At 46.6% G+C, this 13601-nt stretch overlaps 1 protein-coding gene and 1 long non-coding RNA gene across 4 annotated transcripts in view; one reads left to right on the forward strand and one right to left on the reverse strand.

Annotated features, from left to right (window-relative positions):
* The window catches only part of LOC109306873, a 20132-nt gene extending 18756 nt beyond the window's left edge, over positions 1–1376 (forward strand). The window contains exon 4 of the long non-coding RNA XR_002100132.1: positions 1366–1376. This is a non-coding gene — a long non-coding RNA (uncharacterized LOC109306873). The remainder of the gene's footprint in view (positions 1–1365) is intronic.
* Positions 1–13601, reverse strand: part of STIM1 (stromal interaction molecule 1) — a 140145-nt gene that overhangs the window by 38469 nt on the left and 88075 nt on the right. The window lies entirely within an intron of this gene.

Genomic DNA, 13601 nt, shown 5'->3' on the forward strand with positions numbered 1-13601 from the left:
GAATAGAGGGGAAGGATTACTCCCCTACTCTCTCCTGTGTAAGGAGGGGAGAGCGCGTGGCTGGACCATCACACCTCCCTCTCAACTTCCTTTCTAAAGCTCCCTGTCACAATAAATCCCAATGGGGTCCCCATGAACATGACATCCAAGTTCAGCTTGGGCCCAAGTTGAAAGCATGTGAGACTGAAATGAACCTAGATCTTCTGCGATCCAGACCAGAGCTTTAATCCACACCACCAGCCTTGCTACCCTATTACAATAAGACCAGTGCGGTATCATCGGAGATGAAGGATCCAACAGCATGAAGGGGACCTGATGAATTGCAATCCAAGTTACAGCTTTGATGATTTCTTTTCAGTGCAACTGAAGAGATAGGAAACACAGCTTAAGATTTTTGCCAAAAAGCTACAGGATACAATATTTTTTCAGTCCTTAGGTTCTAGCATCAGGCTTTAACGGTGCCAAGTCAAAAACACAAGCAGTATAAATCCAAGCTGCCTTTTTCAACTGTTCACAATTTTTTCCATCAGACATTTGGTATCAGCTTATCACCTTAACAGTCAAGGCTGTAAAAAATGTGCTACAAGGTACAGTATATCTGGCAGGATATACAGGCAATGGAAGCAGAAAGAGTGGGGTACCCAACATGATGAACCCTCTGAATGAGAGGACCAACCATTGGACAAGAGGATCTAACAGGAGACTAGCACATTGCATTAGCAACCAAAACATGCCTCCCATATCCCCCCTGGAGACAGCACCCGTGCACTTGGTGGATTTTACATCTCTAGGTGCATCATGAACACAAAAGTTATACGGCAGAGACACTATCCTCCTTTCCCCATGAAACCCTCTGACCAGGGCAAGCCTGGGAGATTTTACACGGTGACACATATCGTCTTCAAGGTGGTTTTTGTGCTATTAAAATCAGCAGCGGCAAGACAAAAAGGAAGCACTCGACCAAGCCCTTAAGAAAAAGAACCAGCGGTTGCTCTAATCAGCATTTGCACGAAATCAGGAGAGCAACGCCTGTACAACACAATGCTGGGCTTTGAAAGGGGTGAGGCAGAAACAATATTTGCTGTTTAACATGCCTTTGTAGTCTTACTGAAATCCAGTACCACCAATGGACTTTCACTTCTATTCATTTCGCAGGCACTCCCAACAAGGCTGTGATTTCTGGGCCCACATTATACAGAGGATGGAACCGAAAGTTCTGCAAAGCCACGGACAGACTAGCTGTTGAACCAATACCTGAGCTGCTGCAGAGAGAAAGTGGAGGAAGAGCTCATCGATGAGTCCTAACACACAGAAAGACATTCCTGGTGCATTTCTCAATGTATTCCCAAGCGCACAGTTCCCTAGAAAGTCCCAGCTCAGTTCCTGAGGATTCAGCAACCATTAAAAGCACCAGTAATCTCTGCGCTGGGCACTGACTTCCCCTCAGTTGCACAAGAAAGAGACATCAATGGTTTAAATTACAAAACTACAGCACTTCAGAGAGACCAAGGCCTCACTGCAAGGACAGACAGCAACGTACTAGGGTACCACAGACCACACTGAGCTCCAGTGCCAGCTGCTACGGAAATCCCAGCTCCACCTCACCCTGGGCCATCCGAGCCTGGGAAGCACAAAGCAGAGCACCCTGCAGCGAGGATGCAGCAGGGCTTGAGTGGCAGTCCCCAGCTGGGGGACTCATGGGATGTCCAAGATAGTGAAAGCTTGCAAGAGTCTGTGAATCAAGGGGAAAAGCTTCCCTGCGGGGCAACCGCTATATCCTGGCAGAAATGGAGAAAGTAAAATGAAGGCGACTGGGGCATGGCGAGGCTCAGGAGACAAGGTGGGTGAAGCACTAGGTATCGCCGAATCTCTGCCAGCTGTAGAGGAAAGAACGGACAGTGGAGCAAAAAGGACCCATAAGGGAGAGGCATGGCCTTGCTAGCTGAAGTGTGAAGGAGAAGCATGGGACCGTGCCATGCAAGATGGAGAGGCAGAACAAGATGCACAGGACAAGAAGCAGTATTCAGCCTTTGAGCTATAAAACGTACCCATGTCCCCAAACAAGCACTGGGACTTTCATCTCACTTTCCTTTCTTGTTGAGCTGAAGAATTGCTGGTGTTCAGCCTAATGGGACAATTGGGGAAGAAGGGGATATAAAACACAGTGCCCTGGCCACCTGCTGTAGTTCTGCACACACTTTGCACTCTGGCTCAAAATCGCTCAGTCTTTTATATAGGATCATGGGATCCCAGGACAGTAGGGCTGGAAGCGACTTCCAAGGTCATTTAGTCCAGCCTCCTGCTCAAGGCAGGATCAGGCCTGACTAAACCATCCCAGCCAAGTGTCTGTCCAAGTTGCTTTTGAAAACTCGCAAGGATGGAGATGCCCCAGCTTCTCTAGGTGGCCTGACTGCCCTCAGAGTCAGAAAGTTCCTCCTCGTTGCCAGCCTCAAATTCCCCTACTGAAGCTTGAGACCATTGCTTCAGCAGGGGGTTTAGTTTGGAGACGTGCTGTAACGTGGATGAGCTTTGGCTCCCAGTGGCCGTGACCAGATTCTCCTAAGGTGCAGGTGTTAGCAGTACTCCCCCTTTTTGGAAGCAGAGCCGCATTAACCTGTCAGGATTGTCCTTATTAGCAAGAGTGATGATTTCTGGAGCAACTCAAATGAGCTGCTGAAGTTCATGTTCAGCTGGATTCCACTGGAAAGAAATCAAAGGGGAAAATATATGCAAAATGGGACAAAAGGTAGGTGTAGAGAAAATGTCCTAGGCTTATACTTAGCAGCATGGGATGGAGCCACCCCACTGAGGTTACCTAGTGCTGGCTTGGTAGGACATTATCAAGACCCCAACAACTGAAGATCGTAGTATCATAAAAAATTGAAGTGGGAAGGGACCTCAGGAGGTCACATCTAGTCCAACCCCCTGCTCCAAGCAGGACCAGCCCCAACTGCATCATCCCAGCCCAGGCTTTGTCTACCTAGGCCTCGAAGGATGGAGACTCCACCACCTCTCTGTGCAGCCTGTTTCAGTGCTTCACTACCCTCCTTGGGAGAATGTTTTTCATAATATCCAAACTCAACTTCCCTTGCTGCAACTTGAGCCCACCTCCTTGTCCTGTCATCTACCACTGAGAACAGTCCAGCTCCATCCTCTTTGCAATCCCCCTGCAGGGAGTTGAAGGCTGCTATCAAATCCCCCCTCAGTCTTCTCTTCTCCAGACTAAATCAACCCAGCCCCTCAGCTCCTGAACCATTTCTGTTGCCCTCCACTGGACCCTCTCCAGTGTGTCCACATCCTTTCTATAGAGGGGGAGGGAGGGAGGAATAAAACTATAAATGAATCCAACAGAGCCCATGGAAGTGCAGGAAAGATAAGCATCGCTCCCTTCTGCAAGCAAGAGGAAAGCTGAACCATCAAGGGTGGGTAGCCAGCTGTTTTCCATGAGATCTTTCCACACCCTTGGTACAGCAAACCTTGAAGAAGGCTCCTGTGGTTCTGTTTCTAGCATGGGGGAAGCTGGCGGGGAGACGACAGACATCCCAGGCATTTGTCACAAAGAAACAGAAACTGGTGAATCAGGATATAAACAGACTCCTTCCATTATATATGACTGATGGCTCCAGGTGAACCCGAGCTCAGAATGATGCGGCCGGCCCGTCTTCCGCGTGCGAAATAGAGATTGCAGCTGCGAGGAGAGATGCCACTACGCAGTTATGAGCAGATCAACTCGACCCACTGTGTGACAGCTTTGGAGGTTTAGATGTTACTCCAGCACTTTGCAAATGTTTCTGGTCAGAGCCTCTCGCCAAGACAGCTTGGCTTATGGCACGTTCTACTAGGATGCTGCACAGTGCCTATACCGCCCTGGCTTTGCTGTAAGGCGTTTCCCGACTCTGTCTGGCTCTGCTCCGTCTCTTTTCACTCCTCTTTCTCTGTGCTAACTCTGGGGGAAGTGTGATGTTCAGAGCGAGGATGGCTATGCATGCACTTAGGACTGGGCTGCGTGCCATGGGAGCAAAGAGAGGCTTGCACTGCAAGCCACTGGCTGAGCCTGCAGCTGTGAACACACGAGCTGTCCCTGCAGCCAGCTGTGCCAAAGGGCACTGCAGGAGGTGGGAGTGAAGACAGGCTACTTGCTGGATATTTTAACCACAGGAACAGAAATATGTTTAGCCATGGAGGGCTAGACAGGCACTCTCCAACCAATCCAGTGTCCGTGACACGGAAAAAGAATCGCCTATTGCTTTTCAGACTAGAATAAGATAACTGCAGCCTTGACAGAAAGCGAATAAGGGGGGAAAGAGTAACCCAAAACACCATGGAAACATCCAGACAAGGATACTAAAGCCAATTATTCACCTAGCAAAATTTCACCTAGCAAATTAAACAAAACCAGTTGTTTTATGCCAGAACCATTTCGCCGCTGCAATTTTAAACAATTAATGCTATTTGTTAACTAATGCTACTGGACAATAACCAACTCTATCTGCCACATGCTAAGCTTTTAAGGAATTTGTAGAACAGCAAATCCTAGCTATTGCTTCTCTCAGTCCATTCACTCACTCTCTTCATTAAATGCATCTGAAGCTAAGCTGTAAACAGGCTATGCAAGGCTGTTATCTAAATTCAGAGAGGAGGACAGGGTCTTCTGTAGAAGGGCCTGTATGTGATACGGATAGTTTTGGGCACTGCTGAAGCACAAATACTGCAGACATCGGTGCAAGGAGGATATTTTCACACCTATGGCAAGGAGAAAGATTCAGGCCATAAACATTCAAATGCCTTTCAAATGCTGGTCAGTGCTAATGGGAAAAATCAAGGTCCTCCAGCCAGCTAAAGCAGATGGACACATTTCCGTATGGGACGGCAGTGACTTGTGACCGCAACACAGGCCCTTCTCCTCTGAGGCAAGCATCTCACTGTATCAAGAGTCAGCCCAAAAGAAGGGTCCTCATTACACACCACCCCTCACTAGCTTCTCACTAGAGGATGAATGGCCTGCACAGCAGCAAACTAATTCTGACTGCAAGCCTCTTTCTGATTTCAGGCTCCTCTCAAGACAAGACCAGGGTGAAGCAGGCCCATAAACTCAGTTCAATCTACTGCATCCTCATCGCTCATCTCATGACTAATTCTATTTTAGCCATTGCAGTTTCCATCATTGCAGACTGAAGATTCCCTAGCAATACCTAACTGCAGCTTGATCCCTGCAAGTGGCTACAACCGATCAAGAGAACCAGCCACTTCCATCCTTTTCCAATAACATTTACTACAACAGTGTATTATAATTCTCCATGGAGGAGTGTAATCGGCCTCAAAGAGTTTATTCCTCCACTTTACACATTCAACTCCAAAGCTGGACACTCTGGAGGCAGGAAAAAAACCCAGATGAACTCTGATCAGATGAACTAGGATGTCCCTCCAGGACAGGTCATTACAACATCCTTCTCCCAAGAAGTACAATGTACTAGACTCGGGCAAATGTTGTGTCTAGTTTCTAATCCTTTTTGTTCAGTGTTCTTGAGAACTGCAAGCAGAATTGTATCACCCGCCACACCCAGCTATTCAGCCCTTCCTCTCCCCTCTGCAGTCCCCCTTCTCCATACCTATAAGCCTAGCAATTTTCCAACACGGTTTAGACTCTCCTTAGCTTAAGGCTGTACACCTTACACCTACAACGCATCTAATTCACCCACTCCACCCTGATGTAAAAGATATCCTAATTCTACCTGCCAAGAGCCCCAAACTAAACTATCCAGTGCCTACCTAGGACTACAGCACAGGTCCTGCTTTCTTAGTTGTACCTCTGCCAAAAGAAGCCACAAGGAAAATTCACAGGTAGCAAAAGTTTTTCTAATTTGGGGTTTCTTTACTCTCTTCTCTGTGCCTATAGTTGAGAGGCTGCCAATCTGATCTCCCTGCCTATTTCCTGAGAAGAAGCATGGATATGAGTCACTGCTTTCCATGGTAGTATCTCAAAGGAGCACAGATAACAGACTGCACCCAGTCGAAACCCATCAATTAATTTACCTGCCTGCCTGTGCTCGCACACAAAGCAGTGTCTGTGTTCATGTTTGTGCTTGCGTCCATGCCTGTGGGGAACCCCAGTAATACTGAGGTTAAGTCTTAACTCTGTGTGCAAGAGAGCCTGGGTGTAAGAGCAGCACGCTGGACTCCCCAGATGAAAAACTGCAGCTATCAAATACCAACATAACAAATGATCCTCAGTATTTAATGCGATTCTTCTGTAATTTACCCCAAATGGTAAATCATATTTGTCTGCCGTTAATTTAATTAAATGCTCTCGAAAGCCATTTTAACATCCTCGTTCTTTTAGTGATGCACAGCTTCACTCCCATCCCATCCTAGGAAAAATGTCCTTCAATCAGAAATGAAGAGTTCCTGAATTTTTCAGCTGTATTATCATTCAGATTCAGAACCACACATCTGGTCACAACCCGTGCGGGTATTTTAGTGGCCATCACACAGCTGTTTCAAACTGTGGCTTGATGCAGCTTGGAAGAAACATTGTAAGAGTAGTAACAGGGTGCATCCATCTTCCTTGTGTCTGTCATAATGAATCCAGGTTCAGAGCTGGGTGCAATTGGCCTCCTTCCATAGAATCACAGAAAATGAGGGCTGCAAGGGACTTCAGGTCACATCTAGTCCAAACCCCTGCTAAAACAGGACCAGCCACAACTACATCATTCCAACCATTTCTATACGTAATATTTCAGACCTCTGTAGCAGTCTCCACACAAATTGCGTAGGTTAATGAATTAAAAATCACCATTATTATAGTGATAGCCATGTAATGGATTGGGAAAGTGAGACACACAAAATAAGTAATATAAAATAGTCACACGCACACAAGGCTGTGGGCACAGTCAGGATTACAACTGCAATGAACAGAAGCCCTGGGCTACTACACCCCTATGTTAACAGAAGTCTATCTGTGCAGCGGCAGTATGCATGTGCAATAGGAGATGGGTGTGCGGGTGCTTCTCCAGACATGAGAATCAGTTCCCTGTTCATGGGAACTCTATCAGCCCAGAGGTACATGCAGCACTTCCAAACGCCAGGATAGGCAATACACCCCCAAAATATTTATAATAAACAAATGAAGACAAAATATGCATATACTAATATGTCACTTCAGGTGTAAACAGATGTCACATTTCTCCCTGGGGTGTTGGTTGTAGCTATGTTGGTCTAAGAATATAATCAGACGAGGCTCTTGGGGAAGACCAACCAAATGGTTGCAAAAATTGTTCTTTGCAAGCTTTCGGACACAAACACCTGCTGTCGTGTGTTCTCCTGGATGGAACAGAAGCCAATATGCAAAATACAGGTCTATGAAAATGTCAGCGTGTGGCAGTGAAGTTGTCCCTGGACTTTTGTCCTGGGATCCTACAGATACAAGTCCACTGTCCCACTTTAAGGACCTGCAAAAGACATGAGGCAAAAATGCACTAACACTTCTTCCTGGACAATGCCGTATCTGTAAATGAATCGCAGGGCACTCAAGTTAACTGCCATTCACTCTGGGGACAAGCCTGTTAGGGGCAGTAATACAACTGGTGGAAGGGGCTGTCCTCTATTGTTCCAGGGTTCGACTTAAATGGATTAGGCCCATTTCAAATGAGGCATCTGTTTACAGCTTTAGAGTGAACCTGACAACAACAAGCTCTCTCAGAGTAGCTGTTCTGGGAGAAAAAAAAAAGTCATGCTGTTCCAGAATAATTATTTACCTTGCAAATGCACTAATTACTCTGGAATAAAGTGACTCAAATCTGGAGCTAGCAAAGAACAGATTATACTATAATGACTTTTCTGGTCCTTTTAGACCAGACAGGCCCTAAGAAACATAGCGTGGGTGTGGGTACTAATAACCCCCCATAAAGCAGAGCAGCTTCCAGTCCCTGGTATTACCTGAAAAACTGTTAATGCAGCAGGCTGGGGAAGAGCTGCCCCATCATGTCTGCAACTCCCTGCCAGTCTCAGTCTGGGCTAGGACATGATCAGATCACTCTCTCTCATGAGAACTGGCAGCTATCCACTGACTGCTAGCCAAGGCTTGTATTTACTCTCGCGCACTCCGACAAGCAGTGCTATTAAGGTGATTCCTTGGCGTGTTGTATGGCAGCACAGGGGCATAATCTTCCTAGTCTCAGTTTCCACACTTCTCCAGCGCCATGCACCACAACTCGAGCTAATCTGCACCTGTAAGAAGCAGGCAGACTCAGAAAGCTCCCTCTGCAGATTGTGCCTCTGGAGCTCAGCGCTTTGCTTTTTTCATCCCAGTTCACTGCAACTCAGCTCAGATTGGGTTTTGCCTTCCTTTCCAAGGCAAAGACCAACACAGTACGCCTTGTTCTGTGCTGCCATAGCGTGGCTCTTCTTCCTCTCTGCTTCTCTGCCCTCCAGGTCAGGAGAGCTACTGTTAAACCCCTCCAAAACCAATTCCAAAAGGAAGCAACTTCTGTTTGTTGAAACTAAACACGTGGCCTAAGTTTGAATGGTGTCAAGATGTGGTGGTGTCCAGCTACGAGGAATCGCGAAGTTCCCCCGCCTCTTTCTTCTGACAGTTCTGCTAAGGCATTGCACAGCTGATCAGAGAGACTTCTAGCTTCAGCTTTAATAGGTCAGCTCAGGAACTCTCTTCCAAATTTAAGGAAACAAACTAATGATTCCTTATTTCATACCTCATTGTGGTGCTCTCTACATCTGCACAAAAACATCTGCTGCTGGGGTAAAATCTGATGTGATCTGTTGTGAGAAGAGACATCGACACTTGGGTCAGTCTGGATACTAGCAGAAGATTAACAGGAGCCGTACGTCCCATGTGTGGCTTTCAAAATGCTGTTCCAAAACACCACAATGGCTTCATGTCCCAAACCTTGAATGTGAGAACCAGAGGACCAAGGAGGCAGATCCTCAATGGCACTAACTGGAGCTCTTGCCAGAGGCTGCAGCTGACAAACTTTACCCTCCAGATCCCTGGAGCTCTTCAGGACTCGTTAGTAGGGACCTACTTAAAATCACAGTTTTGCGATTTTCACAGAAACTGTGAAAACCAACGATCTCTGCAAAAAATGGTATTGGCTGTGATTTCCCATGGAATCAATCCCCCCCAAAATGCTTACCAGAATACAAAGATAGATGTAGACTTAATACTTAGATTCATAATAATACGGTCATTTATACAGTATTTCCATAGAATTTGCTATTTAATTAGGTGGTTTTTGCCTCTCGGGAAATCAGCAGCGAGGGATGGGGCTGCTGGGACCTCACCCCCAATCAATGTCAAGGGGCAGAACCATCATTAAGTGCCTGCAAAAATCAGCTCAGCAAAACCTTTGGTCTTGCCCTGATTTTCAGAGATTCACAGATGTAGGGTTAGAAGGGACCTAAGTAGATCGTCATGTCCGACCCCCAGTTTAAGTAGGTCCCTCCTTATTAGGCACCAACCACAATTCAGAGCAACCTGAAGACTGCTCTAATTCATGCTCACTTATGAACAGCTGTTTAGGTGCTGTGATCCTGGTGAAAGATTAGTGGACGGAGAGAGAATAGTACAGAGATGCTTAAGCTTCTTGCTGGCCCAAGGATTTCCTTATGCCAGATGAACCCTGAAATGCTCAATGGGGGAAGCTTTTTGGACACGTGGCTCCTAATGTTAATAGTCACCCACTTGATGTGCTCCTGCTAAACTGCAGCCACCTTTGGAATTAAGGTTTGAAGCAGGATGAGATGCTGAATTGAAATGCAAAACCACCTGTGTTTTGCAGCAGGGAAATAAGGAGTTATTTAGCTCCCTATTCTGGTTTTCTAATCCAACTTCTGCTTTTTTTTGTGGTTAAAGCAGTAAGAATGCCTAGTACAAACGAAATCAAGTGTATGACATAATCAGAGGGTTCCAGCGATACAATGGACAAGTGCTGGCTCTGTTCGGAAACTGCATCAATCTGCAGACTGTGCAGATGCAATCCAAGGCTTCACAAAACAAATCACCTTTGCAGAACAGAAATGGGACTGGGATATTACACTCCTAAAATCAGCAGAACCTAATATAGGCAGTGATAACACCTCGAAGGTAAGAATAGCATGTGCTAAAAGTTATAGTGACTGCTGAATACAAAAGCGGAGTCATTTAGTAGCAGAACACAGCTCATGAGAGGAAAGAAATGAGATGAGATATAATGCACTTTCCTGAGAGCAGCGCTGGACATGTGCTGATAACTAAGCCACAGAGAGATCTGACTGGTACACGGCCAGCACTGGACTATGGCGGCCCCATGACGTCTGGTCTGTCCTGCTCAGCAGCAGGGACTTCTGGTGTGGTCTGGGGACAGTGGAAGCACGCCCAGATCATACAGTTCTGAAACAGTCTATTCTCTTGGGGCCTGTCAGAGGCCCAGAGACACGAGGATTCATAACCCACTGTTTAAAAAAAGACAAAATCAAACCAAACCAAACAACCCTAACTTTTAACTATCTTTGGATGTAGGTGTAAACATTCTCGCCGTCTTAGCAAATTCCCAGGCCTCTTGGGCATACACATCAGCTCTTGATGACACCTTCTGGCAGAGAGATCCAAAGGATAAGGAGTTGCTGTAAAGACATACTTCCTTCATTCATGTCAGTGGTGCTTGCTTTTGATTTTAACAAACATCCTCTTGTCCTTGTGTTATGTGAACTGGGGTCAAGGCATTGTTGGCCAGGGAGATCTGGCTAAAGACCAGACTTCCAGAGGAGATCAGGCACATTCATGCCGTGTCCATCTGCACTCCTTTTCAATGTGGCCTTTCTACCACAAGCGGGACGCTGAAAACATCGACACGTTCCAATCTGGCCAGAAAAAAGTCCCAAGCAACCAACCCTTCCTCCAACAAAAACAGCCCCAAACAAAATTTGAAACAAATCAAGTAAAAGAAAAAAAAAAGAAGAAACCTGCAATAAAAAGCAAATTATTTTATTTTATAACATCCTACATCAAAAAATAGAGTTTATTCCAAAAAAGGAGCAATGTCAAAGACCCTTAAAGTCCACAAAGATCTTTGCTACTGCAATCGATATGATGTAGAAGACTATCAGTTACTACAATGAGGGGCAGTAATACATGTCTCTAAGAGAGACACGATAGCCGGGTCCAGACGAATGCAGTAGTGTGGTATGTGGTACCGCAGACATGTCTGCAGCGCCACCCACTGCACGTGCAGCTGTTCTCCCTGCTGCAAGGGGGCAGTGCGGGGAGGTAGGCCGACCCCTGGATATCCATGGGTCACAAAAACCTGAAAAAAAAAAGAGTGGTGCATGTAGGGTAAGCATGCCTCTCAAGACCAGAGCCTGGCCAGCCAGAGCCATGCTGCACTGCCGGCCAGGCTCCATGAAGAAGGATCACCACTGCTGCAGCCCCGGGAGGCCCCCAGGTAAGGCTGCTGGGCCTCCCCTACCCCACCCAGGGTAACTTGCCATGCGCCAGAGCACATGTGGCATGGGCATTCCCCAGGGACAGCGGTGGCACAAGGTGCACCGCCACTACTTGTCCCCGGGGAGCCAAACATCCATTCATGTGTGGATGTGGCCTATGAAGTTAGGTGAACACGGGTACCGGATGCACCTTCTCTGCGCCACTCATTATTTCTTACCTCCAGAGCACCTCGCCTTTTCTTCTGAAGACCAAAAACACACTATATACTGATCCCTTTCTGCGAGAGGAGGGCACTGTAGTACTGATCACAATGCTCTCCTACTCCCTTCATCACCCTCCATTTGTAGTTGCTTCTCCTTGGAAATCATTTCATGTGACAGGTTATTTTAGCGCAGTTGCTGTCATGGACAATGACAAAACTATACAATCAAGCTAACAGATCTCTAAGCAGCAAAGTCATTTATGAGACTCTCCACTGGGCCTCAGCTCAAAGCTGCTGTTCAGCGTGGTGCGGGTAATCTAAACACAACTCACTTGACTCTAAATATTTAAAGTGGATGGTAAATCTCAGAACGATAATGAATTTGATATTTAGTCACTAGGTTCTATTGGTTTAAGCAAACAGTAATCCAGCAGGCATCAGACAACTTGTCAAATGAGCTTTTAATTATTACAGGAAAAAAACAGCCACACTGGAATTCATACCAAAGGAAATCTGGATCATCCATCTCGACAGCATGACACTAATGGAATAAACATTTAATGAAAAGGAAGAAAATCCTGCCACTCTAACACTCCCAGGTGCCATATCCCATTTAGAAACCTTGTCCTTTTATGGGTAGACCGGACCTCTGATTAGCTTAGGCAAGCAGCGTTTGCATTTCTGTTGGTCTGAGCCTGAGGCTTTTTGTGGTTTGGTTTTGTTTTTTTTATTGGACCAACTGCATAGTTGGGGGAGATGTTAGACAAGTTCTCAGGCACAGAGAAGGGCATTTGATGCCTGAAAGCTTGTCTAATATCTCTCCTAGCTGTCCAGCTAGTTTAATAAAAAAAACCTCAAAAAACCCCAAACCCTTGCATATTTCTTGCTTATTTGCAAGGCAGTCTTGCAAAATTCTTGCATATTTCCTGGACCATCGCAGCTATAACAGCACTCTAGCCCTCATAACAGACTCATACAGCTGCCTGACTAAAGCAAAAAGATACTGTCCACCTTCGATTCCCAGAGAGGATAATTGGAGCCGAGAGCAGCAGTGGAACAAGACGCCTGTCTTAATGCCACTCCCCCCAGATCTACTTTGGGTCCCGAAGCTAGACCTGGAACCAGAGCGTTTTGAGAAGCACTCACTCTTCACGAGATCCACTCCTCCTAACAACTCCCCCAAGTCAGCGTGTGCATCGATGTGGTAGTGAAGAGGCCTGTGGGGCTTAGCTGACAGCCCGGCACACCTTACGTATTTTTGCAGTTGCTCGAACCGAATGACACGAGGTGCCCATCTGCCCTGGCAACGGGAATCAGAGAGGCACCTATACCAATTACATCTCCAAAAATCCCAGGAGCTATGGGAGGTCGGCCTTGCTGATGCTGGATAGACCACCCTAAGACTGGTGAGTTGGGGGGCAGTCTTTCTCTGAGGTCACTGCTGGTCAACAGCACCCTGTGCTTCAAAGGCATCAAGGGAAGAGACAAATTCAATTTTTTAATTGCTGGTGGTGATTAAAACTCCTACAGCCCGTGTAACAAGAGCTGGGCTGCGGCCATTAGTGGCAAAGATAGCATTCTCACTTGGCTAATTACACACTGCTGCCCTAAATTCCCAGGCTGCATCACTTGAACACAGCGTTTTTTTTATGCCCTATCAATCCTTGGGGCAAAGGCGATTTTCAGCCCTGATGATGATGATGATACACAGGTTAACAAATTAAATGAGATCGTTGGCACCTGCTGTATTCCACTCCAGAGGCGGCTAAAGTGGCCCCAAGTGTTTTGTGGCCCTTTGGGATGAAGGGTGGGATGTAGGAAACGGAAGCTCGGGTGCCGGGTCTTCCTCTTACACGTCCAAACCACTGCATCTTTCTTCTTCTTAAGCTTTCAAGAAGTCTTCTGAAGCACCACTTTCAAAGGTCTCAAACTTGCTTTTCCAGTGCTCTAGTGAGTGTCCAG

The sequence above is a fragment of the Crocodylus porosus genome, unplaced genomic scaffold, assembly GCF_001723895.1.
Source record: "Crocodylus porosus isolate Cpor-Errol unplaced genomic scaffold, CroPor_comp1, whole genome shotgun sequence".
Taxonomy (NCBI): Eukaryota; Metazoa; Chordata; order Crocodylia; family Crocodylidae; genus Crocodylus; species Crocodylus porosus.